Raw genomic sequence first — 26,501 nt, forward strand, 5'->3', positions numbered from 1 at the left:
CGAGCTGAGCAACTGACTATTGAGCTTTTAAGCTGGAAACCTCGAGATATCGACGGTGCCTTTGGGAAGACTGCTTATCACCGTATGGTTGTCGATTATTTATCGATGTTTTCGAATCTGTGTAGTGGAAAAATATCCATCGTTGGAATTTGATACTTCGTGGCTGCTGAAGCAGCAAAATGCCGTTTCTGGCTAGTAAACAACGTGCCATGTTTCTGTTAAATTACGAAGCTTGGTGCTGTGGGTAATAGCCACTATTGACGATGAACCGTCCTCGGAGAGAATGGTGGGTCCGGTAGTTCCACTGTGCTTTCTGAGGGGAGTCAGTGGTATACTGGTAATGTCCCTTTTTTCCCAAAAACTTAGAGTTCTACATTTTAGGTGAATATGATATCTACGTGTAATATTAGCATACTAAAGACACAGTCGTGCATGAAACTAGCAATGACGGTGAAAAGTGTATGCAAATCTGCAAAACTTCCGCCTTTAGAGTTTTGTTTCATTTACGCCCTCCAATCATTAATGAGACAGAATTATACTTTCTCGTTTCCGTTATTTTACTTGCAATCGCAATATGGATTACATTATGTGCTAGGAAACTATATTGTGACGAATTTCAGTCCATATAACGATTGCAGATCGAAAAGAGCTTGCAGGGCCTCAGAAAAATTGAAACTGAAATTTGTGGGAAGTTCTATGGGACCAAACTAATGAGGTCATTGGTCCCTGAGTTTATGCACTACTTAATGTGACTTAAACTAACTTATGCTAAGGACAACACACACTCCCATGCCCGATGAAGGACTCGAACCTCCGACGGGAGCAGTCGCGCGAACCGTGACAAGGCGCTCAAGACCGCACGGTTATCCCGCGCGGCAGGGCCTCATAATACGGTTTCCTAGCAGGATCTGGTATAGTGCTTGTAACAATCAGGCTGGGATTCCTTTCCGAAACACTGCACCAGAGTGTAACCAACAGCAAACAGATGGGTCAGGAATGGACGTTCTCCCAGCACAAAAGTAAGCTGCAATATTGCGTATTAATATCGGTCGCCAGCCTAATTAGGCATTCTTGTGTCAAGCAATATAATAAAGCAGAAGGCAATGCTAAGGCTAACCTAAGCTTCCTTGACACACTAAACTCTTTCTTTATATCTGTTCACACTACAATACAGGAACCTAACCTTGCAAATAAATGTACTACTAAAATGGTAGTCAGACAACCACATGGCCAATGAGATAGCAAACAGTAACATGTCCCTCTCAACAACACGTACCTTAAATGAACTAAATGCAGCAGTTCGTAGACCGTATCACCAACACGCATTAAACTAATAGCAATGCTAAACAGGAAAAAAGCATGTAATGATTCTGAGTTAAATCAGGGGGTCTATTAATGATCATACTCTACATTGCTTAGTACAGGGTCTCTACGCCTGTGCATTGACCAACTTGTTGTAGAATAGCTAACACAGTAAATATTTATTTCTTAAGTTCAGTTTGAAGTAATTAAATAGAATACAAATTTAACTACACTGGCTCTGAAGGAGCCATTGATTTGCTTTACTAACGAAGTAGCCTAGCACATAAGGGCCTTTAAACTTTCATGGTTTGAAGAACCATGCTCATTAAAAAAACTACAGAAGTATGTATGAGAAATGGTAAGTATTATCATCAGTAATTATTAATTAAGTAAAGAAGAACAAAGTATAAATCTTTAAATAACAGTCGTGCTTTGATAAGCAGTCTTTTAACCTACTCAAAATATAGTTGTCTGTGCAAATGCCAACACAACGTTAAATCCAAGTTCAAACACTTTCTCATGAAATGAACGCTGATAAAACTTCGTACTTCTGATAAAAGTTCATAAATGCAGCAATTAATAATCTTTTTCAATTCAAATCAATATTATTGTTGTTTTAACTAACAACTTTTCTACTTTCAGGCAGCTTTTCAAGGAAGGCAAGTTATTTAAGATTAATTTAAAAATGCCCTGGAAATGGAGTTCTCAGAATATGAAACTGAACTTTCGACTCTATAACTCCATACATTAGAAAGCTATCACAACTAATTTTACAGCTGGCGAATAAACTAGGACACTTGGAATTAAATTCACAAGGATAGGATTCCTGTACAGGTTTCTGATTTGGGATAATCGCAAGTGTAAGGTAGAGTTTTTAGCAACACCACAATTATTATTAAAATCAACCAAATTTCACAAACACCTTAGTCCACTTACAGGGTGCCAAATGGACACAATTTAGATGAAGGCTGGTGGCACTGGTGGCGTAATTTGCAGTGGCTGTTAACATGGCGACGATGCAGTCATGGCAGTAGTGTTGGCCTCGGCCTGTTACAGATCATTTTGACGTCGGAACTATATTTTTACAGGGCCAAAAACCATGCTATGATAATAGTATCCCCAGATGCAGCATCCGAGGCCCATACATACTGCTATTAAGTTCCTCTGGCCTCAAAACTCCAAGAACATGAGCCACAATGATCCGCTAGTGCTAGCGAGATGTTAACCAAAGCACTGCTCGGCCCAGACTCCTTAACCGTCACAAAGGACGCCACTTGTGCGCCAACCACACCTTTTTCACTCCGCCAGCCTACTTCCTTAGCTGCGGGGCTTCCCCCACGTCTTTTAGGTTCAGTCCTACATTCCCTAACTATGGAACAAGTCATTTACAGTTCATTATATAACAACCATTCCAGTAGTTATTTAAACCCAGAAGCACAGTTTAATCAACATCGTTCAAAAAGTTCCCATAACTGAAATATGTATACATTGTCAAAGAATTTCCGTGGCAGATACAACACTCTACATATGCAGAACTACAAACTGACATAGAAAAACCGATACAAATACAAAATACATCGAAAATAGGTGTTACATGCTGAGCCGTATGTGCTGGCATTACGGATGGTTTCACTATTTTAGCCTGATACAGATTAATCTTGTATCACGATATTTGCCACTGTGCGTAAGCCATTGTTATTCTAGCCCACTTGTCTAAGGTTAGATTCGCAAAATGCTGCTATCCAGAATGTTTGTCAGGTTCAGATTTCTAGCGTATTCGCAATGTCCAACATGGTGAATTAAGTTATTTCAGTAAGCGTCAAATATTTTACTCGTGCAACAGTAATGTTTTGTTTCGATTCGAACGTTACTGGTAACAGCAAAGGTGCTGATCATTTATTGTAGACATGACTGGAAAGTGTAATAGAGGCGTGCTACCATTATAATCACAATGATGAAAATGGCTTTAAAATAGCTGGTTGGTGGCAGAATAATAGTCACAGGCTGTTTCTGGACCCACTCATTATTCTTAGGTGTTTCGGGCTCTGCCCATTTCAGATGACAGGTTGAGAAATTGCCAAAAGAAAATTTTTTTTTACTATCTTGCAAGGTTACACAAATATCTTAAAAGAGGGCACATGCCCAAACGCAACTGAACATCAAAGACATTTAAATATGGCCGATACATAATTACTAGTAATAATTACATCTGTTGCAATATTGATACTGTTTTTTCTTATATTACAAAGAAAAGTAATACCAACAGTAGGCACAGACAGATTTAGAGACTCGCAGGGTTTTAGTGACCCACTCTTCTGACGTTGGGTGGCGTAAGTGCTTTGACGCTGCCGTATATCACCTGCACGTAATTAAAAGTGGTAATTTGAGTACATATTATGCACATAAAGTATGTACAGATAGTTTCCTTACATTATGAATAAAAATTAATGCGAACTTGAGGTAAAGACAAGTTTGAAATACATACAGAGTTTTCAGTAAAGACATTTTATCATTTTATGCAGAAGACATGCAGTAAAAAGAGGAACAAAACTAGGAGCCTGTGTCTAGAGCTAAAAGTTGCTAAATAAACCATAAAATACACAGGAGAACACAACCTAGCCGAATGAAATATGGAAATGCAGTGTTTTGTTCGCATTTTTACCCTTCATTTGTTCGGCAACCACTCGCCAAAAATGCTGAAGAACCATTGTGTACTGCTAGTGACCTACTCATTAACTATTAGCTTTTGGGTTTAACGGCGGATAGTGTAAATTTCAATCTCTTCCATGATATCTAGTGTTCTACCTTTCTGTTCCGAATATTTTAAAAAAAACTATTTACTTTTGAATCCGTTGGATTTCCAAATAATTAGATTAGATTCAAATTTAAATAATCAACTAGAACAGACTTAATTATTTCGTCACACTCTTGTCACCCGGCCGCCCATAAACGAGCTGACTTTACTGCAATTTTTTATGAGACTGCAAAACTTGTTTTAAATAGTGATACGGCTGATTGGGAAATTGACACAATTGTTCAAGGTGGGGAAGCAAATGGATTTACCGATAAAGCAATTCAAAACCTAAGTATAAAATTTTTCTGAAAGGTGGCGAAACAAACAGTCTGTTCTAAAAATCGGTCGCCCATATTTCTCATTCTTATAGCGGCTCATACTCCGAAAAAACTGCCAACGTTTTTAAAAATCTGACATGTAAGTTGGTTTTCGAATAAATAATAAACTAGGTCTGATTTTGCGCCAGAGGTAGACGAGGGTACACAAATACAGCGACGAAGATAATTATAAAATAAGGTGCGGGTCATGTATTAGTTTTTATAGACGGGTAGAGAATTTAAGATAAGATTAGGGAGCACACATATGCCAGAAACGACAGCACCCTTGGTTGTCACCTGAGAGAGCAAAATCACTGTTTACAGTCAATCGAAAATAGCCTAAGTATTTTACACTCGTAACAAAAAGGCAGAACACTAGATATCATCAAAGAGCTTGAAATTTGCACTAACCGCCGTTCAATCCCGGATCTAATAACTGGCGAAGAGATCACCATCAGCAGACAATGGTTCTATAGCATTTTTGACGAGTTTTTTTCCGAACAAATAGAAGGTAAAAATACGAACAAAAATCTGTCCTCAACAAATGGTAAAAATGCGAACAGAAATCTGAATTTCCATACTTCATCCGGTTAGGTTGCGTTCTTCTGCGTGTTTTGTGGTTTGTTTAGCAACTATTACCTCTAGACACAGGCTCCTAGTTTTGTTTCCCTTTTTACTGCATGTCTTCTGCATAAAATGTCTTTGCTGAAAACGGTGTATGTATTTCAAACTTATCTTTACCTCATGTTGGCATTAACTTTTATTTGTAATGTAAGAAAAATCCGTATAAATATTACAATAGATATTGCAGTTATCACTAGGAATTATGTTTCGGTCATACAGCGCAGCGCCGCAGCACTTACGCCATCCAACGTCAATAAACTCTCTTATGTGGGACTGTCTGGCAGCCACATAACTCGGTTGTAAACAGCATACACGTTAGGTTATAAAGGTATTTGCTGAGTGGACTAATGAACTTTACGTTTCCTTCGATGTTAATTGTCATTCTTGTCAAAGTTGTACATTCATTTTGTACTAAAAAAATGGTATGTATTCTGTTTTAAATGTCTTTAATATTCAGTTGTGTTTTAGCATATGTCCTCATTTAAGACAGGTGTGTAATTTTGCAAGATTTAAAAAAAAATTGTTAGCAATTTGAAGATGGGCAGAGCCTAAAACGCGTAGTGATAATAAATGGGTCCAGAAACTTCCTGCGACTACTATCTTGCGACCAACCAGCCATTTTAAAGCCATTTTCATCATGATGATCACACTCGGTAGCAGCATCTTCTTACGCACCTCTGATACTTGCTTGTTGACCGGTGCGTTTTTGACGAACGTTGATGAAAGTTGATTGAAATAGCTGACTGTAGGCACATCTGTAGAAGAGAATGATACACTTCACGTGGATAATTAAGTATGAGAAAGCTTTGTGCGAGATGTATGTAACTGGAGATTCTCCTTCCAAAAACTGCGCTGGTATTACTATTTCCTCACGGTCTCCAATAAAGACCGTTTCAAGTTTATATGGAACAGTAGCGAGTGTTTATAAAATATGATTTATCACTGGTTACCCTAACACTTTAATCTCCAGATTTCAGTGTTCTCTAGAGTTGGTGTCATGTCTGAATATTTTGACTATATGCTGTGTGTCTATATCCATAATGTAAAGCAATACTAAATTATTGACCACGTTCTGTCTATTGTGATATTTTCTATTGTGCATGTATTTATATCGGTGCAACCCGTTTGCCATATGCATTAATAAAATCACGTAAAAATTAAAGAGCAGTAATTCTCCCAGTTCACTGAGCTTATATATATTGAAACTTAACAATTTTTGCATTCCCCTTACTTAACAGTCATATGCAACCGTTCGCTCGACGAAAGATCCGTAACCAAAGACTGGAAAGTTGCACACGTCAAACCAATATTTAAAAAAGGCAGTAGGAGTAATCCACTAAATTACAGGCCCATATCATTAATGACGATATGCAGGAGGATTTTGGAACGTATATTGTGTTCGAACATTATGAAGTACCTCGAAGAGAACGGTCTATTGACACCCAATCAACACGGGTTTAGAAAACATCGTTCTTGTGAAACACAACTAGTTCTTTAGTCGCACGAAGTGTTGTGTGCTATTGACAAGGGATTTCAAATTGATTCCGTATTTCTATATTTCCAGAAGACTTTTGACACTGTGCCACACAATCTAGCGTTAAAAGGTTTTTCGCTTTTCTCATTTAACCAAATATAACAATGATGATGATAATTTATGGCAATGTTTGCCGACAAGATAAAGAATGCAACCTTTAACACTAGATTGCGTACTCACGGCAGTTCTCCTTGGCCGTTTTTTGGTACGACTTGGAAAGAGAGAAAAATTAATGAATGATCGACGATACGTCGGTTCTCGATTGTGTTCAGGAGACGTACAGATTGATTGCGTGAAAATAGTTTCTCAAATGACCTTTTAACCCGGATTGCTTTCACGCAATCAGACTCTTCAATGAAATTACCTAAGGGACCTATTTGAATAATAAAAAAGAAAAATGCAAAACAGTGAAATTTTGTAAAAAAAGTTGTCAGATCGGAAACCGAACACATTAATGGTCTCCCAAATACAATCGAGACACCGCGATAAAGAGCGAACCTGTAACAAAGTTCATTTAAACATAAACATTATTTGTGGTTAATTTAAAGAAAAGAATAAGCATAGATTTTCTGTACAGTGAAGCATCAATATATTCTCAAAGAACAAAGGCGTTAAACTATAAACATGAACAAATTTACAATGAATACAAAACTTACATTTTTATGTTTTTCTCATGCATGGAGCAGTCCAACAATCGCTGCTTTTGTATGTGTGATATTTTGTAAAAATTAAATGTCCTGGCGTGCGCGTAAGTATTTTTTTTATCGTCACAAGGTTTACAAAAGCGTTTTCTTTCTTGATGATAACGTGGTTTTTCAAACTAAATGAAATATAACTTGTAGCGGTGCTACACAACACGTCTTAACAAGTCGGCGACCAAACATCAAAGGTAATGAAGTACATGTTAACATATAGGCGACCAGAAGTACAACTCACTATAAAGACTCTAGAATTTTCCTAACAAATGATAAATTGTTCTTTCTTCTGTTTCGCAGCTTCTTGCTATCAAGCGCTGCGGCAATGATTTTAAATATCTGCGCCCAGCGAGTCATAGTGTTTAAAAGTACCTTTTAAACGCTGACCGCGCGTCTTGGTATAGGCGCACGTTATAAACAGATTTCATTTCTTTACTCTCGCGTTGTCATGCTTAGTATCATTTCAAACTACAGCTCAGTGGCTATCCTTTTCTCATATGCAAAATGTCTGAAATCCAATAATATCACAACAAGCGGCTTGTAATTAAATTGCGTGCTCACGGAGCATTGTCTCAGTTATGTGACTGGATTCGTGATTTCCTGTCAGTTAGGTCACAGTTCGTGGTAATTGACGGAAAGTCATCGAGTAAGACAGAAGTGATTTCTGGCGTTCCCCAAGATGGTGTTACACGTCCTCTGCTGTTCCTTATCTATGATTTAGGAGACAATATGAGCAGCCGTCTCAGGTTGTTTGCAGATGATTCTGTCGTTTACCGACTAGTAAAGTCATTAGGTGATCAAAAGAAATTGCAAAACAGTTCAGAAAAGATATCTGTATGATGCAAAAATTGGCAATGAACCCTAAATAACGAAAAGTGCGAGGTCATCTGCATGAGTGCTAAAAGGGATCCGTTAAACTTCGGTTACATGATAAATCTGTGAAATCTAAAGACCGTAAATTCAACTAAATACCTAGGAATGACTATTACGAACAATTTGAATTGGAAGGAACATATAGAAAGCGTTGTGGGGAAGGCTAACCAAAGACTGCGTTTTATTGGCATGACACTTGGAAAATGTAACAGATCTACTTAGAGACTGCCAACACTACGCTTGTCCGTCATCTTTTTCGTAGAATACTGCTGCGCGGTGTGGGATCTTTACCAGATAGGGCTGACGATGTACATCGAGAAAATTCAAAGAAGAGCAGCACGTTTTGTATATCGCGAAATAGGGGAGAGAGTGTCACTGAAATGATACATTATTTGGGGTAGACATCTTTAAAACAAAGGCGCCTTTCGTTGCGGCAGAATCTTCTCACAAAATTCCAATTACCAACTTTCTCCTACGTATGCGAAAATGTTTTGTTAACGTCGACCTACATAGGGAGAAACGATCATCACAACAAAGTGAGGGAAACTAGAGCTCCCACGGAAAGATATAGGTGTTCATTTTTTCCACGCTCTGTACGAGACCGGAATAATAGAGAATTATTGTGAAGGTGGTTCGATGAACCCCTGCCAGGCGCTAAAATGTGATTTGCAGAGTATCAATGTAAATGTACATGTAGAAGATAGTTGATTTGTAGGATCAGTCTGTCAAAGGCAAGTGCCAGGCTGTGCATAATACGTCATAGTTACATTAAGGAAGGATACAGCACTTCGAAACTATTCTAACAGGATGGTAATGCTTTCATTATTTTGTCTGTGTTCCATCTATTTGTTTGAAAGCGCTCAAGTACAACAAAATAATATGAGATTGTGATATAGGGTAGTCAAGAAAAGGACGCTCTGTAGTGGACGTCATAGAGCGTATGGAAACTGACTTTCACAGTCAGTTGTACGTAAAACACATTATACAGCAAACAATTAAATTTACGTTTGAACATTGTCTTTTCTCGCTACAATGACATCGTTATTATTTAGGCTGTAGTCAATAATTTTTTGATACCTGAAGGTAGAAACCGGTAGTAAATAAATAATTATTTTATCAGCACGTGTTGACAGTTTGATATTTAATACTTTTCAGAGCACGAAGTCGTGTTTGTCAAGCATGGCGCAGAGCTGGTGATTGAAGAGTGGACTGTGGACAGCAACTATAAAGACCGAAGGCAGTTAGTCAGCTGTGTCTAAAATTAAATGGCGAGAGCAGAAGATTTGAGAATATGTAGTTTCTTGTATATTGCTTGGAAATGAGAGCGTGCATTCTCTGAACGCGTTGTTGATAGTGAAAAACAGATTATGTGGGTAAATTCTACGATGAGAGTACGTATACCAGTAAATTTATGACTTCACGATATTCCAGTCTATTACACGTAATGGAAAAGCACGCTACAGGACTCAATTAATTAGTAAACCGAATATTATTGACACTTACAGCTTCATTATAACACATAACACTGATCTACATACTACTTATTTTCTATGTAATGAGACAGCAGTTTTATTTTAATTTTTAAGGTCTTGGTTTAAATAGTAATTTTTTTTCAGTGGATAAAATAAGACTATTTTATCAATTACAGACGGATGTAGGAATTAAAGTTTCAGAATTAGCAAAGGGATGGAGACGTGTGCATGAGTGGGGCCACCTTTAAGTCTGAAATAACTTTGTTTATTTCACATACACAAGAACTTAAACAAAAAACGATTGAAATCAATAGGGCATCGTGGAGGTAGGAATAAAAATAAACTACACCGGTACCAAATTCATACATAGTAAAATTACGCTTTAAATACAAATAATTATTTTGATGCAGCATGATCGGTATGTTTGATACATTTGTGACAGAAATTTCAGTAGATTGGTACTTATTTTTCATGCAATAACTTCTTAGTAGCTGGAAAAGTTGCAATTTTTTCATCAACTTACGTTAGCACTGAGCTTTTATTTCTGAGAGACTATGAAAGAAAATGATAAAATTTGCAAATTAGTGTCCTGCAAACAAAACTGAAAATTTTGTGTTTTTATTTTTAGCAGTTCACATGAAAATGTTCATTATGTGGCAGGAAAGTTAATTTGCGGAGAACGCTGTCTTAAGTTGCAACAGCAACTTGACGAGTTCTGTAGGGCCTCAGAAAATCCTTTTGGCGGTCTGATACTTCATCTACGCATCTTTCAACAACTTTTGTCACTTGTCGAGCTTGCCTCACCAAATCAGTTTTTTATCAGCTCTCTCACAGTCTATGAATGCCATAGTACTGATCATATATTTTCTAGAGTACATGACAATAATGCTTCCTTTGTTTCCTGTGACAACACCATCATATACTCCGAAGTATGGAGTGCAATATTCTGTGTCTGTCTACAGATCTTGACTATTTCCATGTATTATGACGGAAGGGATCAAACATTTAGTGCAAATAAATGGATACCAGGGATCAGAGCATGTGTACCCGTATAACCACAGTCTACAAAAAGCTGTCGTGGACATTACGAATCCCCATGAACCATGGACTTTGCCATTGGTGGGGAGGCTTGCGTGCCTCAACGATACAGATAGCCGTACCGTAGGTGCAACCACAACGGAGGGGTATCTGTTGAGAGGCCAGACAAACGTGTGGTTCCTGAAGAGGGGCAGCAGCCTTTTCAGTAGTTGCAGGGGCAACAGTCTGGATGATTGACTGATCTGGCCCTGTAACACTAACCAAAACGGCCTTGCTGTTGTGGTACTCCGAACGGCTGAAAGCAAGGGGAAACTACAGACGTAATTTTTCCCGAGGGCATGCAGGTTTACTGTATGATTAAATGATGATGGCGACCTCTTGGGTAAAATATTCCGGAGGTAAAATAGTTCCCCATTCGGATCTCCGAGCGGGGACTACTCAGGAGCACTTCGTTATCAGGAGAAAGAAAACTGCCGTTCTACGGATCGGAGCGCGGAATGTCAGATCCCTTAATCGGGCAGGTAGGTTAGAAAATTTAAAAAGGGAAATGGATAGGTTAAAGTTAGTGGGAATTAGAGAAGTTCGGGGCAGGAGGAAGAAGACTTTTGGTCAGGTGAATACAGGGTTATAAATACAAAATCAAATAGGGGTAATGTAGGAGTAGGTTTAATAATGAATAAAAAAATAGGAGTGCGGGTAAGCTACTACAAACAGCATAGTGATCACATTATTGTGGCCAAGATAGACACGACGTCCGCTCATACTGCAGTAGTACAAGTTTATATGCCAACTAGTTCTGCAGATGTTGAAGAAATTGATGAAATGTATGATGAGATAAAAGAAATTATTCGGGTAGTGAAAGGAGACGAAAATTTAATAGTTATGGGTGACTGGAATTCGACAGTAGGAAAAGGAAGAGAAGGAAACGTTGTAGGTGAATATGGATTGGGGCTAAGAAATGAAAGAGGAAGCCGTCTGGAAGAATTTTGCACAGAGCATAACTTAATCATAGCTAACACTTGGTTCAAGAATCATGAAAGAAAGTTGTATACATGGAAGAACCCTGGAGATACTAAAAGGTTGCAGATAGATTATATAATGGTAAGACAGAGATTTAGGAACCAGATTTTAAATTGTAAGACATTTCCGGGGGCAGATGTGGCCTCTGACCACAATCTATTGGTTATGAACTGTAGATTAGAACTGAAGAAACTGCAAAAAGGTGGGAATTTAAGGAGATGGGAACTGGATAAACTGAAAGAACCAGAGGTCGTACAGAGTTTCAGGGAGAGCATAAGGGAACAATGGGCAAGAATGGGGGAAAGAAATACAGTAGAAGAAGAATGGGTAGCTTTGAGGAATGAAATAGTGAAGGCAGCAGAGGATCAAGCAGGTAAAAAGACGAGGGCTAGTAGAAATCCTTGGGTAACAGAAGAGATACTGATTTTAATTGATGAAAGGAGAAAATAAAAAAATGAAGTAAGTGAAGCAGGCAAAAAGGGATACAAACGTCTCAAAAATGAGATCGACAGGAAGTGCAAAATGGCTAAGCAGGGATGGCTAGAGGACAAATGTAAGAATGTAGAGACTTATCTCACGAGGGGTAAGATAGATACTGCCTACATGAAAATTAAGGAGACCTTTGGATAAAAGAGGACAACTTGCATGAATATCAAGAGCTCAGATGGAAACCCAGTTCTGAGCAAAGAAGGGAAAGTAGAAAGGTGGAAGGAGTATATAAAGGGTCTATACAGGGACGATGTTCCTGAGGACAATATTATGGAAATCGAAGAGGAGGTAGGTGAAGATGAAATGGGAGATATGATACTGCGTGAAGAGTTTGACAGAGCACTGAAAGACCTAAGTCGAAACAAGGCCCCGGGAGTAGACAACATTCCATTAGAACTACTGACAGCCTTGGGAGAGGCAGGCCTAACAAAACTCTACCATTTGGGGAGCAAGATGTATGAGACAGGCGAAATTTCCTCAGACTTCAAGAAGAATATAGTAATTCCGATCCCAAAGAAAGCAAGTGTTGACAGATGTGAAAATTACCGAACTATCAGTTTAATAACTCACAGATCCAAAATACTAACGCGAATTCTTTACAGACGATTGGAAAACTGGTATTAGCTGACCTCGCGGAAGATCAGTTTGGATTCCGTAGAAATGTTGGAGCACGTGAGGCAATACTGACCCTACGACTTATCTTAGACGAAAGATTAAGGAAAGGCAAACCTACGTTTCTAGCATTTGTAGACTTAGAGAAAGCTTTTGACAATGTTGACTGGAATACTCTCTTTCAAAATCTGAAGGTGGCAGGGGTAAAATACAGGGAGCGAAAGGCTATTTACAATTTGTACAGAAACCAGATGGCAGTTATAAGAGTCGAGGGACATGAAAGGGAAGCAGTGGTTGGGAAGGGAGTGAGATAGAGCCTCTCCCCGATGCTATTCAATCTGTACATTGAGCAAGCAGTAAAGGAAACAAAAGATAAGTTCGGAGTAGGTGTTAAAATGCATGGAGAAGAAATAAAACTTTGAGGTTTGCCGATGACATTGTAATTCTGTCAGAGACAGCAAGGGACTTGGAAGAGCAGTTGAACGGAATGGACAGTGTCTTGAAAGGAGGGTATAAGATGAACATCAACAAAAGCAAAACGAGTATAACGGAATATAGTCAAATTAAGCCGGGTTATGCTGAGGGAATTAGATTAGGAAATGAGACACTTAAAGTAGTAAAGGAGTTTTGCTATTTGGGGAGCAAAATAACTGATGATGGTCGAAGTAGAGAGGATATAAAATGTAGACTGGCAATGGCAAGGAAAGCGTTTCTGAAGAAGAGAAAGTTGTTAACATCGAGTATAGATTTAAGTGTCAGGAAGTCGTTTCTGAAAAGTATTTGTATGTAGTGTAGCCATGTGCGGAAGTGAAACACAAACGATAAATAGTTTAGACAAGAAGAGAATAGAAGCTTTCGAAATGTGGTGCTACAGAAGAATGCTGAAGATTAGATGGGTAGATGACATAACTAATGAGGAGGTACTGAACAGAATTGGGGAGAAGAGGAGTTTGTGGCACAACTTGACTAGAAGAAGGGATCGGTTGGTAGGACATGTTCTGAGGCATCAAGGGATCATCAGTTTGGTACTGGAGGGCAGCGTGGAGGGTATAAATCGTAGAGGGAGACCAGGAGATGGATACAATAAGCAGATTCAGAAGGATGTAGGCCGCAGTAGGTACTGGGAGATGAAGAAGCTTGCACAGGATAGAGTAGCATGGAGAGCTGCATCAAACCAGTCTCAGGACTGAAGACCACAACAACAACAACATTTGGAGATGGGTCTGATAATGGGGCTATTAACTAAATGTATGTATGGACATGTACGTATTCGGGTTGGGTGTGTGAACAATGTGATGTGCTACAGAATTGTGGTCCTCTGATCCATAAAGATTTTTTGCATAAGGTGTCGGAGCAGATGTCTCCTGGCACATAATCTCACTACTGCTAGCAGCATTCGTCAGCATTATCGCAAGAGACTATTGTTACTCCGTTACTGATGTAATGTCCTGTAGGTTTCTTCATTTAGAATACCTCTGTCATTTAATCGTACCATATCTGCACTGATCAAACAATATAATACACATTGCAAAAACACTGTCAGTACGTTATTCTGCAGACTCGGCGTGTAAAACGCAAACAATTGCCTGGAGTGTACCACGTTAGGCTACTGTGGGAACATGTCCCACTAATATATTATCTGCGGAATTACTGAAAAGTTTGAATGACACGTAGTGGCAAACTAATGTCAGCGTATTTAAAGAAAATTAAAAATATTTAGAATGAAGCTTTATGTAAAATGTATATGTGATTTTAAAGAATGAAGTCCCTAGTATTATTTTAGTTTGAAAAAAAAATTGTCATTTTCTAGATCTGGGTTTCTGAAACAATAAATACACGGTATATTTGAAACCACAAATCTGTGATCAATGTTTGCTGCAAATTCTAGTCTATGACAGTGAGATATAAACATAGACGTAAAAAAATCACAAAATTAAAGAACTGTGTTGAGAATAGCAAAGACAGCAGCATATACGAATAAGTACGAGTAAATGGTTAACAAGAAAGGCAGGAGTTGCGTATATTAAGGAAACTGTTGTTCTGAAAATGAATCCAATATGTGTAGAATGTGTAGCCTAACAAAATTCTCTGCTGGATTTCTCGTGAATATTAATGACTTAGACGACTATCGAATGGAAAATGAGTAGATGACATCTGCAGAGATCAGTACTAGTTGCGGGAAGCTACTCTTTTAACTATAGTTACTACCAGAACCATTGAAAATATCAAAAACTGTTTTCGTAAAACATTATGTTGGAAACAGGCGAGTATTTTGTGCGTTGTTACCTTTCGAACATTTTTAAACATATATTTTGACGCAAGTATAATTTTTGTATTGGAAAATGTACGCATTAATGGATTTCGAGAGCGTTTCAAAAGTGGGGAGTAGTTAAATGGCTCTGTTTACGTTTAGCAGTAAAGCTTTGCAGATGAGAGCGTGGAATGTGCTATATACAAATCAGCAGACAGAAGGTACTGTGCTGTCTCAACTGTTAGGCCACATAACGGTCGACGACTGTGGCGGAACATAAACTGTGTTCACGTGATTCACCCTTACAATGGACACATTCCCCATCTGTTTTATGAAAGGTCTCTGCTTAATACAGCATGACAGCAGTCTAATGAACGCGCGATCTTCCTTGTTTCCTGTAAAGAAGTGAACGGGGTCTATTATTAAAATTAGCTTCTTTACAGTGGATCCATCCAGTTTCTAATAATCTTGGATTTTCGCAGCTTTTGTATCATTTCTCTGCCTATGTTGTTAGCGATGACGCACTAATTTCGTGCGTAAAGATGTAGACAGGACCATTCACCTAAGTGACCGAGGAAAAGACGGAGAACATTAAATGGATGATTGTATTCTGATTTTAACTGGGCTCCTTTCACAATACTCACGGTGGCATCATCTGTCGTAACTGGTCTTTTATAGTCTAAACGCTTTTCTTTAATACGGACCACACCGGCCACTTGTATAGTCACTGCATAGAACACTCACCTAATAACTGTTACACAAACCAGTGCAGTAACGACTTGAAATGGTTGGTTAAATATTAGTGGTTCAGTGCTACTGACATATCAGAGTAACACTAATCGTGAGAAATGAATGATACTAATGAAAAATGTGACAAAGTAACAAGGAATAACACCATTAAATCACTATAGAAGCTGGATTCATGTGTGCATCATTCCTGGGTAACATATATAACGCTTACAACATTCAACAGATTTATGATACGTGAGATAAAGTAACTCTTAATATTTATGTATATACAGGGTGGGTTTTTGTCACGAGACAACGAAATATCCCAAAAACGACGCACTGGATTAAAAAATCGGAAAAATACTTGTTCAGTGTTTTTGAAAATGGTATCCGGCAATTCAAAGGTTGATCACCCTGCCACACCCCCCAGGGGTATGGCGTGGGACAACTTTGAAATCGTAAATGTAGTTTTTATTGTTGAATCGGATTCTACGGGAACAATTACGTATATTTTGTATGTGACACTTTTGTCGTTGCGTGATTGATGACGCTGTAATCAACAAATAACACAACTGGCTTCCCAAACGGTATTATCTTGAGAACATTTGATCAAAAACAAAAAAGGAGGCGAGTGTGGCAAACGGCTCAGTGTTTTGTAGTTTTTTTGAAATATTCATTCATTCATTTATTTTCTGACTTGCTCTCACTATGTGCACGTTGTCCCTCACTTCTTAAATACTTTCCTTCATAATCTGACTATGTTATCAGTTAGAATGCAGATTACTACGATAAAAGAGAAAATTGAAATTCTTTACATTTATGGAGAAAGCAGTAGGAATGTCGATAGGGCTATAGCCCTGATGTTCAACGTTTTCCAAGCAAAGTACCATCATGCTCTTCTTTTTGTCGGATTATTTGATACTTCGTAGTGAATCGGGAAACAGACTATTGTATGCCAAATATTGAAACGTAGGAATTATCATCCGTCCCATATTTCCCTCCATCAGGAAGTTCATGGCAATGATTTCCAGAACTGAAAAAAACACTTTTCCATTGTTCGCTTCGTCAGATACGGAGATACGCTAGTTTCTTTGCTCAAGCATCGTGCTCTGACGAATCGACCATCGCCAACCATGATTCGATTAATCGACATAACACGGGTTATTGGAACGTGGGGCACCAACACATGATACGCCAAGCTGAGCATCAGCATCCGTGGTATGTGTGTGTTTGGTGTGGAATAATTGGTGATAGACTCCTTCATTCATTCTTTATCGATGAGATCTTAAATGGTGATAAATATCGAACATCCTTGAAGGACGATCTACCAATACTGCTTGCAGACCTTCCCTTGGATTTGCGACAAACAACGTGGTTTCAACGTGTTGGTTGTCCAGCACATTATTCCGTAGCAGCATGGGAAGTATTAGATCTAGGGAACAATCGTCGATGGATCGGAAGAGGCGGTCCAATGTCTTGGCCTACAAGATCGCCAGCTCTTAGCTCCGGCTGACTTGTTTGTGGGTTTGCTTGTAGAGTGAAGTTTATAATGAAGTGCCAGCAACGTGTGATAACATTATGCAGCGTATCATCAATGCATGTCAGATGATGACATCGGCAGCACTTCTGAGTTCTATCGAATCTTCCACTTGCGGATAAATACGTGCGTCGAAGTTGGCGGCAACGTTTATGATCCTCTCACCCGTTTGGTGAGAGGTGACTGGACACACCTCAAACGAGTACCACGTTGGTTAGAGGTGAGTGGACACACCTCAAATAATCTTTTTTCACTATTACTGAACACGTCTGTTTTTTTAACCAGTGCATTTTTCTCGAGATGACACCGTTTTGAAACTTATGTTATATTTCGATTACAGCGCCATCTATCAGGCAACGAGAAAAGTGTTTTACACCAAAGTTGCGTAATTTTTGCCGTAGAATCCGAATCTAGTATGAAGATGGGATAATCCTACTCAAGATTTCGTAGTTGCACCCCACTACCTAGTATTTGGGCAGCGGGGTCAACAGTGGTATTGTCGGATAACATTTTTAAAAATACTGACCACACATTTTCCTTTTTTCCGGTGTGTAGTTCTTTCGTTATCTCAAGATAAAAAAAACTCATGCAGTACACATGAGTTTAATTGCGTGGCTTTATCTCTAGCCGAGTACCTGTCATTTTACAAAAGACGTTGCAAATTATGGCTGATTGTGCTCTTTCCAATATGTAGAAATTTTAAAACGCACGTATAGGTACCTACGTGCCCCAGCTTAGAAAGGTTTGATATTTGGGCGACAAAACAATTTAACTAATGAACACTATAGAAGGAGGGATGATTGGAATTTAACTTCCTGTCTACAGTGCGAGAGACCGAGCAAAATCTAGGATGAAGAAGGATTCAGAAGGATATCTAAAATGCACTATTCAAATAAATTATCCTGTCATTTGCCTTAATTTACGTAGGCAAGATACGAAAATCTAGGTCTGGACTATTTGACACCGATTTGAAAGTTGTCCCGAATAAGAGTCCAGTCTGTTAACCACTGTGTCGTCTCCCTCGTTTCACGACAATGGCGACCATCAAACGTTTGTCACGCCACTATCCAGTTTTGCAGGTCATTAGCTGGTATCGACTTTGCCTCTTATCTACTAGTTTGTCTCTGAAAGGGAATATTCAAAACGAGGATATATTACTATGTTTCTTAGCTATTTCTGGAGACGTTCCTGGTAGCTGAATAGCTATGAATTGATCGCCTCTAAGGGATTCAGGTTCCCCAGTGAATTAAATTTCTTGGTGGCTGGAACTGAGCTATGAAAATTATGCTTCAGATTGCAGTTCTTCCAATAATTTCTCTTTCTTTCCGTACTTTGTGCCGCAGTCAGAATCAAATGGTGAGCCATTTCACGATTTTCATAGGGCATAGGTTAGTAACACAGCCAGTTTTTACAATTTCTATAGTTTAAGACCAAGACTATGAAATAACATGAACAGCATTCAGTTCACTGCGAAATCGCGCTAGCAAAACCTGTTTTAGATTGAAGGACCTCATTTCAATGACCTGTCGACACAGATTCTCGTTCCCTGTCTGAGAGCAATGAGAAGAGTCAGGAAGATAGTTGGAAGGTTAAGAGAAGAGGCAGGAGTTTCGTATGTTCTATAAATTATTCAGCATCGGACACAAATAGACTGATAATGTTGATGGTACTGATAATATGATACGAACTCAAAGCTGGAATCCTATTTAAAAGACAACTAAGTAAGGAGAAGTACTGTGACCGATTTGTGTACACCATAATTTTTATAATCCATGGGCCATAAAGGTGCATAAACTGAATGTAAAAGGGATACCACGAGAGGACTGGCCTGATGAACTGCCCCGTCTACGTCATTGCCAGCCGCAGCAAGCATTTGCGTTGTTGCCGTTATCGAGTGCTTCGCGTTCTGCAATTTATTTTGTTTTGTGTGTTGCGCGTTGTTTTCTGTTCTGATTTTGAAAGGAGTGGTCCATTACGGGATTCGAATAAGACTTTCACTGCAACAGAATGGGTGATCGACCCCTATAACCATGCGTTAGTTCTACTTTCGCAGAAGGTCGAATCACAGGTGTAGATTGCCAGTCCTACGACAGAGAAAAGGGGGGCGGGGCTGCTCTCCCTTCAGGCGGTTCTGATTTGTTTACGTTTGCTGTCGACTGCCACTATACCGCCACTAGTGCTTCTCTCTATTTTCATGGGGAATGTTTACTTCACTTTGTTTTCTGCCTTACGGCAGGTATTGTCATGGGGGAAGCCTCGTCAGAGAGGTCCACCACGTGAGTGTGTAGGGAAGTTATTCCAGTGGTGGTTTCCCGTTGCCTGCGGCTGATGATGAAATGATAATGAGGGCAACACAACACCCAGTCCCTGAGCGGAGAAAATCTCCGACCCAGCCGGGAATCGAACCTGGGCCCTTGGCGTGACAGACCGCCGCGCTGACAACTCAGCTGTCGGGGCGGACGGGGATTGTTTAAGCAGATGCCTATGTAGAATTCTTCTGGCATCGTAATTCGGCTGGAGATACCCACCTTTTCCACTCCCCAGAGCCACTTTCGTTTCAAACAAAAGCACACTAGGTTTTACATAACACCTATTTCTTACATTGTTCCTAAGCGTGACCATTTCTTAAATTTTCAAATTTACACCAATATGAATAATTTATACACAAAATGTCATTCGAAAATTATTTAACATAATAAACAATTTACATAATATTTTACATGCATAACTCACATACAGTGCAAAGAACTTCGAACTCTAGTATAGCACACTTTACTTTACATCTACAGAAAATGTAGTACCAATATGCGAAAATTTTAAAGTAAAAAAAAAATTATAAAAATTTAAATGAACCCTAAACAAATAATGTTATACGCTTTACTAGATATAGTCCTTTTGCCATTGCCTTCTATCGACTTTTGAACTGATATATTCAGCCAGTTATAGATGGACCTAAAACTTAATTTGCATTCTGAATCACAGTGCAGTTCGGCATTTTTCAGTTTAACTAACATTTTCAGGGATGAAACATGTGATAAATGACAGAAAAAAGTTTTAGGACTGATCGGGAATCGAATACCACACCTTCGAACCCATAGAGCGGCACTTGACGCTTTAGGCACCGAGTCATACAAAAATGGACCTGGAGGCGCCGGGTATCGATCCCGGTACCTCTCACATGCTAAGCGAGCGCTCTACCATCTGAGCTACGCCCCCAGACGCAAAGAAATGGCAGCCTTGAATGCTGTAATGGAACAGTAACCGGGGACTCGTGCTTTCTCTGCCCCTCGCAGGAGCTGCCAAACCAGTTTTGGCACAGACCGACCAGCAGATTTCACAAACGCGTGTACTACAGTAATTTGCCGGTCGCCATGGCAACTGGGGGCGTAGCTCAGATGGTAGAGCGCTCGCTTAGCATGTGAGAGGTACCGGGATCGATACCCGGCGCCTCCAGAACATTTTAATGTATTAGCTCTAACTTTAGCTCACTACACGACATTTGGAAGAGTTTCTGCATAACTAATAGTTATGACAGCATGCCGTAAGCAAGCCAATGTTTTTTGTCACTTGTGAGCTACTGTTTCACCATGAGTCAACCATTACTTTGTTGTCTGTGAAAAATATCCAACGTTTCCCCCGTAGTTTATCAGTTTCATAACGATGGATGTTTAACTCTGTGTTCTACCTTACGGCAGATCTTGTCATGGGGAAAGCCTCGTCAGAGAGGTCCACCGCATGAGCGTCTAGGGAAGTGATTCCAGTGGTGGTTTCCCGTTGCCTTCCACTGATAATGATGAAATGATAATGAGGACAACAAACACCCAATCCCCGAGCAGAGAAAATCTCCGATCCAGCGGGGAGTCGAACCCGGGCCCCTTGGCGTGACAAACCGCCGCGCTGACCACTCAGCTATCGGGGCCGACGATGGAGGTGTAGCGTGTACTATTATTTTAAATTTTTATCAGCATCTAGTAAGTGAGATGAGTATGGTTGATACATTACGCTACAGGTCAGAAAGAGAGTGGGGTGGTTGAGCAAGATTCATATCCACTCTCAGGCGCTCTCGTTTAGGTCTGTCAGAGTTTTCCGGAATGGTTTGAAAGGAATGTCAGTAGGTTTCTTAAACAATGAATTCCATGAAGTACTGATCAGCAGATGTACACACACAAGTTTATTGATGGAACTGAATTCACTCTCTGTAGTACTGAACTCTGTCATATTAAATATGGTTCGCTAGCAGCTCTTCGGCCAATGACACACAGTTAAACGTATCACTGCTACAAAGTTAATAAATGTCCTTAACAACGTAACTACTTTCGAAAAGATTCCGCGATCCGACCACTGAGCTAAAAATTTTTCTACCGCTAACAGGTCACACGCTGCCTGAAGCTCACTCCCAGCAGCTGCCACCGGTAACATTCATAACGATAAAGACAAGGACGACAGTTGAAAGTGAATACAAAAAAATCCCAAAGAAACGCCACACGCAGTTTTCACGGTAACAAATTGGAATTTATTTGCTTCAATTAAAACTCCGTCCCTCTCACTAGCCACAAATATCTATCTAATTATTTTCGTCAGCAGTCGAAATAACGTCGAAATGACAATGTAATTAACCATAATAAATAAATACGAACAAATATTAATGGAAAGGGAAGATAACGTCTGTTTTTATCCATTCTGTACAACTGCTGTTTCAAGTTCAAAAATGGTTCAAATGGCTCTGAGCACTATGGGACTCAACTGCTGTGGTCATAAGTCCCCTAGAACTTAGAACTACTTAAACCTAACTAACCTAAGGACATCACATACATCCATGCCCGAGGCAGGATTCGAACCTTCGACCGTAGCGCTGTTTCAAGTCCTTACCACCTCTCATAGAATTACAATCAGATACCTCAGGTTGAAAAACAGCGGCATTAGGCGACATTCCAGTCTCACTCCCCGATTTATTACTGCTCCCCTTTTATGGCTTTAGACTCCTGTAACTACAGTCTGATTTCTGTAAAAGTTGTAAATGACCTTTCCCTCCACTATTTTATCACTGGTACCTCCAGAATTTCAATGAGGGTGTTCCAGTCAACAGTGTCATATCTTTCCCTTAATCTTCAGATACTTTTCTTTAATCTACCTTCAAAGATAAATTGAAGGGTCAATATTGACTCACGTGCTCCTAATTTATCTTCCCTGAGGTCGATTTGTACCAGTATTCTCACTGTTCTCTAAATAATTGATATTAGTGTTTTGGAACGAGGATTTTTTTTGTTAGGTGTTGACTGAGCTGTTTAGCATACCACTGAGAAGGTACAGATTCTATCGCTAGTGACCAGCAGAGATGGAAAGCTGCCCATAAGCTCATGTGAATTAAAATAAAACAAGGTCACGCACCGAATAACTGCTTAGTGGAAATGGCCCATTGGAGCATGAAGGTGTGGGTAGCACATCTCATACAGACATATCGATAATGAGGACCAACGGACTACAAAAGGACAGTAATGGTCACTATAACAATACGGTTTACTGCCGAAAGACAGCAAACATGCTTTATTCTCTGAATGAAAAATGCGTACAACTAATAAGTGGACAAGAGGTTGCAAATACGTACCATAGCATTGGCGCAGGAGGGCGGGTCCATGAAAGAACGATATAAGCTGTGTCGGAATATGGGCAATGTTTGTGGTTGTCGGAACATGGGCCGTGATTGTGGAAAAGGTTAATGAGTTACAGAAAGGCCACAGAAATGTATGAACAAACACCGTTACTCTCAGACAAGTGTATGGTGAGTGCAACTATCTGGCTGTGAAAATGAAATCAGCATACGAGACCCTGATTCAAATTAAGTGACTTCGTGCTTGCGTCGTCTTGTAAGGTGTCAGGCAAATCCAACACCTTCCATGAAAACCCCGACATGATTAGCAAATCCAGTAGTATGTCACATAGCTCCGAATAAATCGTGACATTAAATTAACCAAAGTAATACTTGTAACGAGTGAGCAAATGGAATACCACAAACTAACACAAGAATGCCTAAATGCATGTCATACCTTCCCACCGTGAGACAGACGCAGTTCCGAGGGGAGAAACGAGAACAGAAGCCGAGAGCAGAACCGTGTTAAGCTAGAAGGCCCTACGATAAGGGACGGACACCCACGTCGCCAGCTAACTGACAAGACCACCCCCCAGCCCATGTTAAAAGCTAGAGCCCTCCAGAAGAACAGTATAGATCTTACGATAACACTAAAAGGGCCACACCAGCTGCAAGTTTTAGCATGAGACTTTTTCGCGTCTCTGTTACGTCGCAAACTTTAAAAACATTGCCCCACCACGAAAAGTATAACGTTTCTCATTGGATAGGCAGAATTTTTGTAGGCGGAGCTTAAGGTTAACATTGAGACCCTGATTGGTCGGATGAAAACACAGCCAGATAGTTTTTTTAACCAACTTCGGTAAATTGTAGTAACGAGAAGTTAAGGAGAGTTGCTTCCGAGACGGCGAGATGCATGGAGCTGCGCCGGCCGCCGCCCCCTGACGAACACCGACAAGGTAATGAACGCACGCGATGCTGCATTTTTGAGCGCATAAAGCTTCACTCAGAACTGCAGAAGTCTCATCTGTTACATCCCCTTTTTACGTAATACTAGTGTCGAGCGTCAATTGAAGCTCATGGTATTCACATTTGCTACGTAAGTTAAAATCTGAAACGCAATGATTTTTCTGTTATATAATTATTGAGAAGCCACATCAGCCACTGTAATTTACGACAAGTTAGATGAGTAATTAAAGATAATTGAGGGTCACTGTAGACCATTTTGATAGTTTTCTCTTTTGTGAAACTTAATTTAAACCTAGATTATAGATGTGATATGGCATAGGTCATCCTTCGATCCATTGTAGAACTTGGAAACCCATTCAGGGAATATGCGATCACATTTTTGTTGAACGCAGTGGTTTTTATCATCCTGTATTAAAACATTTCCTTTTATCAATAGTGCAATTTATAAACAATGTTTTGTGAGTAGAATAAAATTTCCAGTGGTAAACGTAACTGCTTTTTCGACGTTATTTTACCAGCTAACTAAAAATAGGAAAGTCTTGAACCCCTTCCACTAAATTTAGTTAGTATTAAGATTCTTTTACAGGGAGTGCAGTGGAACTGACGCTGAAATCATTAAGTATTTAGTTGTATCATCGCTAGTGTCACTGAACTCTACATGTCATGTGTGGTCTGACGTCTCCTTACCAGCAACAGGTCCCAGGTTCAAACTAGTCAATTCCCTAAAAAACAGGCTCAGAGCGTCGTTGCGCGAAAGTGGTAGGGAGACACGACTTAGAACAAACAGACACCACGCAGAATGTTAAGAGTCTCAGCGGGCACAAAGACAGTCCATGCATAGCACCCTAAGGGTGTGCAAAAGCCGACGACGGCTGTAGTGCTCGCTGATAATTCTAAGTTCAGCACGGCCTTTACGTTATGATACAAGCTGGAAATACCTCTCTCTGCAGCTCTCAGACCCAGCGGAGAGCCTTAATCCCTGGACCAAGTATCTTCAATGACGCCCTGATGAGTGTTCTGCCACTCTCCCCTACGTAATTTCGCCGGTTCTGTCAGTGTTAGAATCTCCCAATTAACTGCAACAGACTTTCCGAGTTCCAACCACTTACAATTTAATAAACACTAAACTGAACTCCGTCCGAAGAAGTGTCGGAAGACCCAACGGTACTGACCAACCGCCGTGACATCCTCAGCTGATGGGCGCCATAGGATGGAGACATGGAAGGTCGTGAGGCAGGCACACCCCTCTCCAGACGGTTGTTACTTTCCTTGACCGGAGCCGCTGCTTCTCAGTCAAGTAGCCCCTCAATTTGCCTCACAACGGCTGAGTGCACCCAGCTGCCAACAGTGCTCGGCAGATCGGATGGTGACCCATCCAAGTGGTAGCCAAGCTCCACGGCAATCGACGGGAACAGGTGTTACTATCGCAGCAACGCCTTTGGGAATTTAACAAAGGAGCTTAATAAATTTCCTACCCTTGCGAATATTGTTGTGGTTAACTGGTGAGGCATACTTCTCCCTCAAGACGGGGAAAAAGGCAGAAAATCTCCCCTACTATGTATCAGATTTCAAGTCACGGCCAATGCAAAGACGTCCACGTACATATGTGCTGGAACTTCCCTCCCCCCTCTCCCCCTCCCCCCAGTAACGAAATTAATTACTAAGATCACCACAAAAATTAGTCACCCACTTTGCACGCACAGACGAATCGTAAAGCCTTTACAGATGGGGCAGCGATCGATTCACATGCTCAATCATGCCTTTACATGGCATAAGACTGTAACAATCACTGAGACATTTATGTTTCATGTAAACAGTGCACGTCAACATGGGTAAATATAAAGATGTGACACAATGGAATAGAGGGGAAATGGTGTTTGTCTGTGTCCATGGCCATCAGATGTATGCTGGATTAGTTGGTGTTTTGCAGTGGACTGTTCAGCATGTGTGGTGTAACACACATAGCCACGAAACACGATGTCTGAACAGTGGTAGGGAAGTACCCTTAGAGTGACCAGAGACGCGTTTCACGGGCTGTGAATCAAAATCAGTTCCAAACCTGACAGAAATTATAGTGAAAAATGCAATCATCGGCAGTTATTACTGCTGCTTGCAGTTTTCATGCAGCGTTAGAGATCTGACTTGATTTACCGGTTGGATATTCACATTGGATTAACAAACAGGTTATGTGTCAATTTTTGGAAGCAGCTGCCACATAACATATTCGCACTTGTAATCACCTGCCTTTCTCCGAATCGGAATTACTATATTCTTCTTGATGTCTGAAAGTGAATACACAACGTGTTAAAGTAGATCAGCATGTCTCTTGATAATCGAAACTGAAGTGACATAAAATAATTATTTCAGTTTGTAAAGTCCTATGCAGTAACATTACTTATTTCAAATATCATATTGCAGTGGTGGATCAAAGAATAAAATGGCTACCAGAACTGTTTTTAATGGTGTTGTTCACAACATTTGTTGGCATGTTCAAGAAATATAGGATGAGCAATGTAATGTACGTCAATCAGTGTTTTTGCTGTTTCGAATGCCTGAAGGTGGTGTTACTTAAACGTTTGCTCACGATGAAAGTACGCTGTTAGTAGCAAGAGGATAAAGTGAATGCCATGTCGAGCTTCTTGTACCCACAGATTTTGCAGA

The 26,501-nt window shown here is 39.9% G+C and overlaps 2 non-coding genes across 2 annotated transcripts; one reads left to right on the forward strand and one right to left on the reverse strand.

The window, feature by feature from the left end:
* Nucleotides 1–20,430: 20,430 nt before the first annotated feature.
* Nucleotides 20,431–20,503, reverse strand: Trnaa-agc. Its single transcript has one exon. It is a non-coding gene; the product is annotated as a tRNA-Ala (tRNA).
* A 164-nt stretch (nucleotides 20,504–20,667) lies between these two features.
* Trnaa-agc lies at nucleotides 20,668–20,740 on the forward strand. The gene has a single exon. It is a non-coding gene; the product is annotated as a tRNA-Ala (tRNA).
* Nucleotides 20,741–26,501: the final 5,761 nt, after the last annotated feature.

The sequence above is a fragment of the Schistocerca piceifrons genome, chromosome 1 (assembly GCF_021461385.2).
Source record: "Schistocerca piceifrons isolate TAMUIC-IGC-003096 chromosome 1, iqSchPice1.1, whole genome shotgun sequence".
NCBI classification, from domain to species: domain Eukaryota; kingdom Metazoa; phylum Arthropoda; class Insecta; order Orthoptera; family Acrididae; genus Schistocerca; species Schistocerca piceifrons.